Here is a 12,381-nt window from a genome sequence, read left to right as displayed (position 1 = left end):
AGATTGTTATCTCCCTTTATAGATAAGAAGACCGAGGTTCAGAGAAGCCCTAGGATGTGCCCAAACTCGGACAGTGGGGGCCCCTGGGACTCAGTCCAGCAGCCTTGTGTTAGAGCCTCCTCCGGACAACAGGCGTTTACACTGGTGGAGAGCGAGCTAGGGCCAGCGCCGGGGGCCCAAGTGTCCACATGTCCCATCTCATTTAGCCTTCACAGTAATTTGCCCAGTTCCTAGAAGCAGCGCTCAGGGACATTATTAGCTTGCCACGGCTACAGAGCGAGGAGGTAGCAGAGATGGGATTCAAGCCGGGATCTGACTCCAGGCCTGTTCTTTCTTCTGCTCCTAGAGCCTCCCAAATGTTAGTGCGTGTCCCAACACCAGTGGGGGGATGTTGTTGAAATGCAAACTCCCGGGCTCCACCCCCACACACTTCAGGAGATCCGGGGAGGGGCCCAGGAACGCGCATTTCGCATTTCACACAACTGCCCGGGAGCTCCTGAGGCGGGCGTGTGGGGTGACCCTCTCCAGCTCCAGGGGGGCCGGGCACCTCCGAGGCGAGCGCTGCTGCAGCGGAGCTTCCCGGGACAGCGTCCAAGAGCTGAGGCTCCCCCTTCCCCTTTCTCCTGACCCCCTCCCCCAGCGGCCCTGGGGCTGCCGGGCAAAGGGAAGGCCTGTTCATTGCTCTGCAGTCGTTGGCAAACTGGCCTTTTTCAGAAGGAGGTGACTGTGGGGCGGGGGTGTGAATCAAGGGGACTATGTGGAGAACTGAGTGTTTGCTCGGAGAGGTCACTAAATAGGTTTTGTTCCCACACCCTCTGGAAAAGCGATGCTTCATTAAAATGGCAACATGAGGTGTAGTGAAAATGGTGAAATCGGGAACACTGAAAAGACACATTCACTGGATTCCACTTAAAATGTAAAAGGAGTGTAAAGAAAACAAATGGGCATTTTCTCGGGGCAGCTGAGCGACACAAAACACAGGCATCTTTGTCCGCTTCTTGAAAACTTCCTTCTGACTAATCTGTACTTCTAAGAGGTGTTGAGTTTCCGCCAAACTTTCTGCGCCGCGCGCTTCCAAGGCCGCCTCTCGGCACCGCCCTCGCGCCCCCCGCGCCCCCCCGCGCCCCTGACCCGCGGCGCGGGTCGCCCGGCCGCTCGCTCGCAGGCCCGCTCTGCAGGTGGCTCCAGCAGCGCCCGGCCCGGCGCCAGCGGGCGTGCACGCGAGGGCTGCTCCCCCCGCCCGGTCGCCTCACCTTCCTCGGCTCTCGCCGCCTCCTGGGCCGTCTTTTGTGGAGGGAACAGGTTCTGCCGGTCGCCAATGGGAGGGCGTCTGAGGTGTGGGTGCTGAATTTTCCAGGGCTGGGGCGCAGGCAGCGGTGTGTTTGAGCGGGAACGTGCTCTTTGCACCAGGCTCCCCTTGTGTCTCGGTGCTCCTTTCCTGCCATCAGAAGCTGGGTGCTCACGGGGGCCTTGGGGTGTGCGACAACGTGGGGTACAGATTGGGAGCCTCCTTTTAGCCTTACTGCGTTCTGCTTAAACTGCCCAGTTCTCCTGTTCCATTCTTTCATCTATAAAATGGGAGTGATGGTTCAGACTTATTAACTAATCTTGAATAAGAGAGAGGAGGGAACGGACTTTGGCCCAGTGGTTAGGGCGTCCGTCTACCACATGGGAGGTCCGCGGTTCAAACCCCGGGCCTCCTTGACCCGTGTGCAGCTGGCCATGTGCAGCGCTGATGCGCACAAGGAGTGCCGTGCCACGCAGGGGTGTCCCCCGCGTAGGGGAGCCCCACGCGCAAGGAGTGTGCCCCGTGAGGAGAGCCGCCCAGCGTGAAAAGAAAGAGCAGCCTGCCCAGGAATGGCGCCGCCCACACTTCCTGTGCTGCTGTCGACAACAGAAGTGGATAAAGAAACAAGACGCAGCAAATAGACACCAAGAACAGACAACCAGGGGAGGGGGGGGAAATTAAATAAATAAATAAATCTTTAAAAAAAAAAAAAAAAAAAAAAGAGAGAGGAGAAACCCTTGGATGGTAATGTAAACACGAAATCCTTTTATTCCCCTTACTAATAAGCTTCCTAGGCCTCTCCAGCCTCCTGTTCTTTCCTGACCAGGCGTGGGGGCCCTAGGCTGGGAGCCTGGGGCCCAGCGCGCACCTGGGTGTGGAGGGTGGTAGTGGGGCCTGGCCTGGCTTCCCCACCCCTCCCAGGACCCGCCCCAAATCGAGAGGCCTGGCTCAGGGGCTCCCAGCGCAGAAGAGGAGCGGCCAGAGTCCGCCGGGCAAGGGGCTTCCAAGGGGGCCTGGTGGCACCTCCAGATTCCTGCAGCATGGAGAGGTTTTTTCCTGGGGGAAGGGAGGGGGCTCCGACTAGAGAAAACCCCGCGCTGGAGCCCCACGGCCAAGTTGAAAGCAGCATCAGGTCTGTGCTTCCCCCTGGTGGTCGTATGTGTTATTGCACCCGGCTCGCTGTAAAACAATGACTCGTCCAGCGGCCGCATTTCTTCTATCACACAGCGTGGAAATCGAGAGCTGTGGTGTGCCAGTAAAGATAAATAAAGAGCAATAAAAACGCAGATCGAAATCTTGTCTTGGGATTAAAGACAAAAGTTTTAGTGTGGGAATCAACGTTTCTTCATCTGGTTAGCAGCACAAACTATTCAGAAAATGTACAAAAAGGATACAGCTCAAGTGATTGAGTTCTTGCTTCCTTGAACCTGGGTTCATTCCCCTGTACATCCTTTAAAAAAAAATACGACAAGAAAAATAACAAACGTAATGGATTTGAAGTATTTTTGGCAATTATTGTATTTATTTAATATGTTTTGACTTTTGCCGGTTTATTTTAGAGCACCATCACATTTTTTTTTCCCTTGGAGGGGGAAGAGAATGGTATATTGTTTATTGTTATTTTGCCCAGCATGGAGAGAGATAGAGCTTTAAAGCCCCTCCAAAATTAGTAGAAGCATCATTACAGGTCTCCAGGACCTAAATCAGAAGTGCAGCAGGGAGATCTGGAGAGTTTTAATTTTGGGTTGGGGTGTCTGCCCCTCCATCCCCTCCTCCAGCTCTTTACCCCGTGGCTGGCACAGCACACTAGGAAGATGTCTAGTCAGCTGTGTGTGCAACGTTAGGCATTTCAAATATGTCTCTGGAAGTTGTGAGTGCTGTTCTCTACGAGGCTTGAAGGCAAAATTCAGTGTTTGTAGTAAATAAGCTACTAAAATTATATCAACTATTAAGAGGATGGAGTATTTCCAGGTTGCTTAGCCATATTGGCTGACTGTTGAATTCAGTGATGGTGCCAATGTATTATGCATAAGAATTATGTATTCCTGGGCAGGGAGAGTTGCATTGAAACTGGTGCTGCAGGGTCTGTGGGGCAGGGCTTTGAAGGTGGGGTCAGCAGGGTTCAAGAAAAGGTTTATGGAGATGCAAGAGAAGGTTCTGGAAACTTTGCTAGGGTGTTACAGAGGAGTCAGGCGCCATCAGAAGCTAAACACATGCTTTACAAACTGTGACTGAAGGAGCCTCCGCATGGGTTCTCTCTTCCTGTCTAAGTCTCCTCTTGAATTTCGTGCACATGACCGGTGGGTCCACCCATTCAGGATCAATACCAACCAAGTGTAAACCATTCGTTAAGGGCCACTTTGTAAAGAACAAAGAAATCTTAAAAAATAAATAGGGGAAGGTGACTTGCGGATGAGTATCCAGTTTGAATGGCATCCAGTATCTTTTACTAGATAAGATAATTAGCGTGGTTTCTAAAGAAAAGCCGGAATACATGCCCAAAATACGCATATCCCGGCTAGGGATGAGTCTGAATCCTTTCCCCTTGGCTCTGTGGTGGGCTAGGGAAGGAATCCAAACAGCATGAAAAATGTCCTCACATGTAAATAAATCATACAGTCAGGGTTTATGGATGCAAGCTACCAGTTTCCCATTGCTACAAGAAAAAGTATTTGCTCATGTTACAACTACTTTTCCTTTAGTTCTTCCAAGGTACCTGGTGTTTAGCTTGTAGATTTTCTTTTTTTATACTACCAAGATAATTTATATTTATTAATATGAAAAATGTCTCAGTTTGGGAAACTTTCATGCTCATGTGGATGTCAAGTAGTCTAAAACACTAATGCATTGAAACTCAAATTTTATGATTAGTAATTTTTTTGTAGTTTTTACAATCATTTTTTCTTTTTTGTTCTTTATTTGAGAAGTTTGCATTTATAGAACAATCATACAAAAAGCACAGGATTTCCATATACCAACCTTATTACTACTACCTTGCATTGGTGTAGAATATTTGTTACAATTGATGATAGCACATTTTTATATTTATACTAACAACGATATTAAACAGTTTAATTTAGGTTTCACTGTGTAGTGCAGTTTCATGGATTTTTTAAAAAAATTATTGTTACTATACACGCAATCTAACATTTCCATTTTTTTAAAATATATTTTTCATTGAAGTATATCATTCATACATGAACATGCATAAACAATAAGTGTATAGTAAAGATCATGAACTTACAGAATAAACATACATAACATCACACAGGGGTCTCATACATCACCCCTCCATCAACACTTTGCATTGTTATGAAACATTTGTTACAAACTATGCAAGAGCATTTTCACAATCTTACTACCCACTCTGGTTCCTATTTTATATTTGGTGTATTTTCCCCCCAATCCACCCTACTTTTTAAAAATATATTTTTATTACAGAGGTTGTGAATTTGCAAAACAATCCTACGCATGTGTAGATTTCCCATACAACACCCCTTTAGCTTGTAGGTTTTTAGAAATATTTTTTTATTTTGAAATAATTTCAAACTTACAGAACACTTGCAAAAATAATACAAACCCCATAAAAAGAAACCCAGCATATGCCCTCCCCATACCCAGAGCCACCAACTTTTAACATTTTGCCACCTTTGCTGTATCATTCTATCATTGGTCTATCTATCTGTCTGTCTGTCTGTCTGTCTGTCTGTCTGTCTATCTATCATCTATCAATCTATCTATCTGTATCTATCTATTTTCTGAACATTTGAGAGCAGGTTGCACACATCAAAATCCTTGAATACATACTACTTCCAGGTACGTTCCCTACAAACAAAGATATACACTAATGTAATCACCTAAGGTACAGTTTTTGAGTTCAAGAAATTTTACATTGATATAAAACTTATATTCTATATTCCAATTTTTCTTATTCCCTTTTGATAAGTATTGTCCTTTCAAGCCTTTTCTTCTCCATTCTTAGATCCCATCCAGTATCATGTATTGCATTTAATTGTTATCTCTTTTTTTTAAATTGTGAAAGCATATATATGTAAGTCTTCCTATCCCAACCCCTCCGAAGCATACCATTCAGTAGGATTAAACGTATTCACAAATGTTGCAGTACCCTTGCCACTTTCATTCCTGGAACTTTCCCTTCAGCCTAAACAGAAACTCGGCATTCATTTTCCTTTAACTCCCTATTGCCCCTGACGCAACTCCTGGTAACCTCTATTCTACTTTCTGTCTCTGTGAGTTGACATACTCTTTGATATTTTCTTTATGGTTACCCTGGGCCTAAATTTAATATCCTAAATCTATAACAATCTTGTTTGCTATGATACCAACTTAACTTCAATAGCATAAATAATCGAGGTTTCTATACCCTGCCATCTCTCACAAATTACACATTTATACACTGAGTCTAAAACCATTGTTTTATCATTAGATTTTACACATTTGCCTTTTAAGAAGTAAAAAGTGGAGTTACAAATAAAAAAATACAATAGTATTGTATTTACTCATGTTGTTATCTTTACTAGAGAGCTTATTTCTTCATGTGGCTTTAGTCAATTGCCTATTGTCCTTTCCTTTTAACCTGCAAAATTTCCTTTAGCATCTCTTGTAGGACCTGTCTAGTGGTGATGAAGCCCTTCAGCTTTTGTTTACCTGGGAATGTCTTAATCCTGTCTTCATTTAAAAAAGACAGTTTTGTCAGGTATGAAATTCTTGGTTGGCAATTTTTGCCTTCTTGCCTGCCTTCTTGCCTCTGTGGTTTCTGATGAGAAATGGACACTTAATCTTATTAAGGCTCCCTTATACATGATACATTTCTTCTCCCTTGTGGCTTTCAGAATTTTCTCTTTATCTTTGACAATTTGATTATAACGTGGTGGTGTGGGTCTACTTGGGTTTATTCTGTCTGTGTTCAATGAGCATCTTAGAGGAGTATAGTCATGTCTTTTGCTAAATTTGAGAAGAGTTAAACCATTATTTCTTTGAATATCCTCACTGCCCCTTTCTTTCTTCTCCTTCTGGGGTTCCCACAATGCATATGTTGGTATATTTGAGGCTCTGTTCACTTTTTTTCATTCTTTCTGCTCTTCAGACTGAATGATTTCAATTGTCTTATCTTCAAGTTCATGGATTCTTTATTCTGTCAGCTCCTCTGCTAGGAGGGAAAATTCTGTGGAATTTTTAATTTCTCCTACTGTGGTCTGAGGGAAAATTCTATGGAATTTTTAATTTCTCCTACAGTGGTCTGTTTGGTTTCTTTTCATAATTTCCATCTCTCCATTGATTTTCTCTTTGTGTTCATCCATTATTCTCCTGATTTCCTTTAGTTCTTCGTCAATATTTTCATTTAACTCTTTGAGCATATTTAGAACCATTTTTCAAAGTCCTTGTCTGGAATGCCCCAGGTCTGGTCCTCCTCATTTATGGTCTATGGTCTCTAATGCTTTAATCTTTTCCTTTGCCTAAACCATCACTTCCTGTTTCTTGGGGGTTTTGTAACCTTTTGTTGAGACCTGTACATTTTGATATTTTCATATGTCGTCATGGGAATTTAGACAATTTCATGAAACTTTTCTTGAATGCCAGAAGCTAACAAGTAAAGTAAATAAATAAAAGGAGGAAAAATAGAAAACACCTTTCCCAGTCTTTGTGGTTTGAGCTACGCAAGTGCTCTCCTTCAGAGCTCATCCATAAAATAAGTTTAGAGGATAGCTCAGGCCAAAGCATAGAGGCCTCCCTGGTCCTTTCTGTGCATGTATCTTGTCTTGGGCATGTGCGTGTGGCCCTGGGAATCCCCCCATTTACACCACAGATATGAGTGGTCCCTCTTTCCAGGGAAACAGTTTCCTCGTGGTCCTAGATGCTGCACCAAATTTCCTACAGCCAGCAATCCCTTGTCCTGGGCAGTCACTCAACTGCTCTCCCCCAGCATTCTGTAGGAAGGCTCTGTGAACTCTCTCCTACACACAGGACAAGTTCTGGGACAGCAAGTCCCTCAGGCCACCACCAGCGAGATCGGGCCACCCAAGTGCGAGCCTGAGGGTTACTCTGCCCGCTCCGGAACCAGCGCCAGAGACCCACACTGGAGGCGCAGGCTGGCTCTGCACCAAGCCGGGGAGGGAGTGGGGGCGGCGAGGCCAGCCAGGGTGCACGGGGCCCCACTGCTCCTAAGTGGCATTTTCCTCGAGTCCCTGCTCACCCTATTACTGCAGTCCTTTAAGTGCTTTCTGAAGTTTGAGAAAGATGTTTCTTGCCAGTTCTGGCTGATTGTTCAAAGTGTTTCCTCCACCATCTTGATTGGGGCAGGGCCTAGCTTATAGTTTATATGATTTGATCCAACACTACAAAAGATTTAGGAAAAAAGCACCTTAGCAGTGAGAACTTAGAGACCAGTGAATGCATGGGTGCCCCAGGGTGCCCCAGGGTACCACCAGTGCTGATGCTGGCACTGGTGATGAGCCAAGCTTTACCACGTGCTTCCCATGACACAGGCACTAAGTTAAGCACTCAATATATTTCAGTGAAGTTTCACAACAACGCTAGGAGATAAGAGGTGGTATAAGGTAACGGCTCAGTTTTGGACAGCACTCCTACTTAGCTGTGTGACCGTAGCAAATGATCTCCCTCTCTGTGCCAGTCTTCTCATTTGTAAAAAGGTTGTTGCTAATGCATGGAAAGTGCTTAATATAATGCCTGGTCCAGAGGAAGGGTTCAATAAGTGTTAGCTGCTGTTATTTGCTTAACATCTTTAACATTATTTCCTTATCATCCTTAACATTCTTTAGCAGAGGAAGCAAGAGACATAAAACAATTCGCTGTACATATCATGGACCATTGTGTAGGAGGACTCCGGGCAGGCACATCAGGCTATTGCATTCCTCAGGGTTCACAGTGCCTCCCATTTGTGGGTACTTTTACACTGATGCCTGTTGAGACCCTCATAAGGATGACTTTAATAGGATTGATACCCTGGGGTGATGTTATCAGGGCTATAGAGTACACATCTCCATTCTCTCCATCCATCAGAGAACACAACTGAAGTTAAGAACACAGCCTAGGGAAGCGGATGTGTCTCAGGCACCTATCACATGGGCGGTCGCTGGTTCAGATCCCGGTGCCTCCTAAAGAAGACAGTGAGCTGGTGTGATGAGCAGGCACAGCAAGATGACACAACAAGAGACACAAGAAGAAAACATATAATGAGTGACACAACAAAGCAGGAAGCAGAGGTTGCCAGTGCCTCCTAAAGAAGAGAGCAAGCTGATGCGACAGGCAGATGTGGCAAGCTGACACAAGATGATGCAACAAGAGCTGCAGGGAGGAAAAACATAATGAGAGACACAACAAAGCTTGGAGAGAAGGTGACTCAAGTGATTAGGCACCTCCCTCCCATAACAGAGGTCCCAGATTCGGCTTCAAAAGAAACAAGGAAGACTAGCAGACACAGAAAGTGAAAAACAACAAGGAGAGAAAATAAAAAAGATATCATGTCAAAAAATAAGAAAAAAAGGACACAGGCTAAACTCACCCTCTTCTGTTCAAAAATATATTATTCCCCCAAACAGTGCAACTCTTCATTAGTAGCAATTTTGAGAGTCATGCCAGTATACTGACATATTGGTCGACAATTGCTGGGCTAAACCTATTTCTGACATTTGCATGGGTCTGCACAGACTAGAATTTGCCCTCCTTGGCTCACTCTGAACTATAAACACATGATCTGCTGTAGCAGTATAAGTAAGCAGATCACTGTAGAAAGTCCGCACTTTGGAATGCCACTTTCTTAGTCTTTAGAAGGCCATTCTTTTACTTTTTCTCACCAAAGCATACTTCCCACCAGATCCTTATTTCTGTGGAATATAACGATGGCTTGTTTATAAGAGAATTGCTTATTTCATTCATTCATTCAATGTGCATTGAGTATCCACTATGAGCCAGGGGTCCTGGAGGCATGAGGAAGGCTAGCCTCCTGCTCATGCAACATTGGATTTCACTTGTATGGTGCTTCTCACTTCTGCCCCACCACTGAGGGTGCTAATCCATCCCTGGAGCCCGATTTGGAGCTGTCTATACTCATCTGCTGACAAAAGAAACTCCCTAGAGGGCTTAAAGCACCTGCACAGGCACGTTTCTCTTGGTGCATCAGTAAGAAGGTTTCCCCAAATTCTGGCCATAAAAGGCTGATGCACCATGTGGCTCAGGCAGCACCTTCAAAGAAAATTTAGTTTCAATTTTAAATTTCAGATGCATAGAAAATTTGCAAAACAAGTCAGAGGATTCCATATCCTCTTCACCCAGACTTCCCAGTGGATAATATTTTGCCATTTGCTTTCTTATTCTCTCTCACTTTTTTTCTGAACCATTTGAGAGTAAGTTTCAAGCATGATGCCATTTTCCCCCAAATGCTTCAGTGTGTGTTTCTTAAAAGCAAAGACATTCCCTTACATGACCACAAAAGGTATCAAAATGAGGAAATTAACATTGATATAATACTAATATCTAGTCTACCAACCTTATTCATATGTTACTAATTGTTTCACTTACGTCCTTTATAGAAAAAGAGAATAATTTTTTTCCTGGTCCAGGATCCAATCATACATTGTATTTAATTGTCTTATCTCTTTAGTCTCTTTTAATTTGGCACAATCACCAGGGTTATTCCTTTTCTTTTTTCTTTTTCATTCATTCATTCATTCTTTCTCTTGCTTCCTTCTCACTCTTCTTCATCTTTCATGACCTCATGACATTTTTAGAATACAGACCAATTTAGCTGACTATCCTCAATCTGAAAACAGACTTGTTTTTAACATGCATTTTCTGGAAACACAATGACTTTAGCTAAAGGAATGGAAAATAGTGGAAATAACTGAGACATCCTAACAGACCATAGGCAGGAGTATTTTGAGGTAGGTGGGTCTTCTGATAGCCCTTAAAGAGAACTGAGAACTAAATTAGTTGACCCTGTATTGAAAGTTGTTCACCATGAATCTTGGCAGATCTTGGCAGATGGATGAGATCAGTTAACTCATCCATAGAATTACAAGTTTCTTTCGATGTTCTTTAGTATTCTGTCCAGCTCTGTAATGCTTGTAACATTATAACACTCTGGTATCTTGTTAAAGATGCTGTGTACATGCTTGCTTTCTTGTACTATTCTCATATGGCTTCCCTGTGGTGAGGTTAACCTTACTTAACATCCTCATTAATATTACTTACCTCCAAGGCTCAATTCCCTCTTCCTCTAACCTTTACAGTTTTATTTCACTATGTTCACATATTCAAATGCTTATTTTGACTGTGCTACTCCCACGTGGTTGTTCTTGGAATGCAGGAACTTTTTCATGCACTAGGACTGTGATTCCAAAACATTCCCTCTGTAGAGGACAATACCATCTGCTGTGGAGTAAGCACGTTGCTAGAACTCCGCGTTTCCCATCACTGGCTAAGCTGGTTATAGTTATTCTTCCCCCAAATCCATTGCAGTGTAGCTATGTCTGGTGGGAACGGAATCACCTGCAAGCTGGCAACTCCGATGAATTTCCAGGAGAAGGTGACTGGCTGTCATAGAGATAGAAATTCTCTTCCTGATGACTGGAATCATCACTTCTCCTTTTAAAGCCTTCAACTAATTGGAGGAGACATCTCTCCTTGCTGAAGGCCATCTGCACCATTCTCTACAGGTGTAACTAGCCATAGATGCAATCAACTTGCTGATGACTTAAGTCTATGAAATATCCTCACAGTTACCATTAGGCCAGTGCTTGTTTGTTCAAACAACTGGGCACCATTACCTGGCCAAGTTGACACATGAGCCTAATCACCACAGGCTCTCGGGCACACTTTCTAGATTTATTTATAAGGGGCCTATTCTATGTTTGCTTTTTGGGGTAAAAGGGAGAGGGAAAAGGCCGATTACAAGTTAGACTTTGGGAGTGAGTCTGAGAGAATAACAATGCTAAAAAGAGAGCCAAAATCTTGCTAACAATCACACAGTGAAGGTATAGAGTATCTAATTGCTGTTGAAATTACAAAGAACTGGCTATTTCCTTGGAGGGCAAGAAGGGGTAGCGTCTTGGGAAAAAGGGACATTTGTGTTTCAGGCAGCCATTTGTGAACGAATGAAAATAGAATGATTTACACTTTAAAAGTGTTGCCAATTTCTTATCTGTCCATCCATCCATCTGTCCGTCCATCCATCCATTATTTGTTTATTTCACATGTCCCCAGTACCATGTCTAGGCTCTGAGAAGGCAGAGTTGGAAAGAGAAAATCTTAGGCATTAGGTGGGTCTGGTATTGCAAAGGGGGATTACGATGTAGTGTAATAAGTGCTGCAAAGGGGCACGGATGAGAATGTTGGGGGACACAGAAGAAGAACTGAGTCAGGAAACACTTATGAAGTGGGACCGTTTCATCTGGATTTGCTGCACGGGGAAGAGGAAGACAGCGTCTCAGAAGAGCGCAAAGGTCTGGGGTTGCATAAAAAGATGCGGTCTCAGGAGTAAGGGGAGGCAGAGCTTTTGGTTTTCACCAAATCTGTGGGTATCTGAAACCAAGTGGCATGTGTTTAGGCAGAATGAGCCCCAGATAGAACCAGGAAGGGGGAGAGACTCACCGTAGGGTCCCCTCCCTGCCCCTCGCCTGCCTTCACTCACCTCTCTTTTGTCAGGGGAACAGGGCTCTGACGATATTTGTTCGATGAAAGAGGAAGAATAAAAACAGTTTAAGACACTTGTTCTCACCCAGGGCTGTACCTCAGAACGTCCTTTGAGAGTCTCTGAGAACGTACATGGCCAGATCTGGTGGCCAGAGAGATTCAGGCTCAGGGCCTGCAGGGGCTGCCAGCGCTCACCAGCTTCTGACGTGCTCCTTGGTTGAGAATATCTGCTGTATGTTTTCCTTCTACAAGGAGTATCTACATATTGGAAGAAAGGACCCTGGCTGCAAAATCCACTCTGGAGGAGAGCACCTCTGGAATGTTTCAGAGTCCCCCAGTCCCTTCATCCTGTTGCTCTGGTTGGAAATGCCTATGTCAGTTCTCATGGAAGCCATCTCCATTTCAGAAGATACTTTCGAATC

The sequence above is a fragment of the Dasypus novemcinctus genome, chromosome 14, assembly GCF_030445035.2.
Source record: "Dasypus novemcinctus isolate mDasNov1 chromosome 14, mDasNov1.1.hap2, whole genome shotgun sequence".
NCBI classification, from domain to species: domain Eukaryota; kingdom Metazoa; phylum Chordata; class Mammalia; order Cingulata; family Dasypodidae; genus Dasypus; species Dasypus novemcinctus.
Note: the sequence above shows the minus strand (reverse complement) of the source record.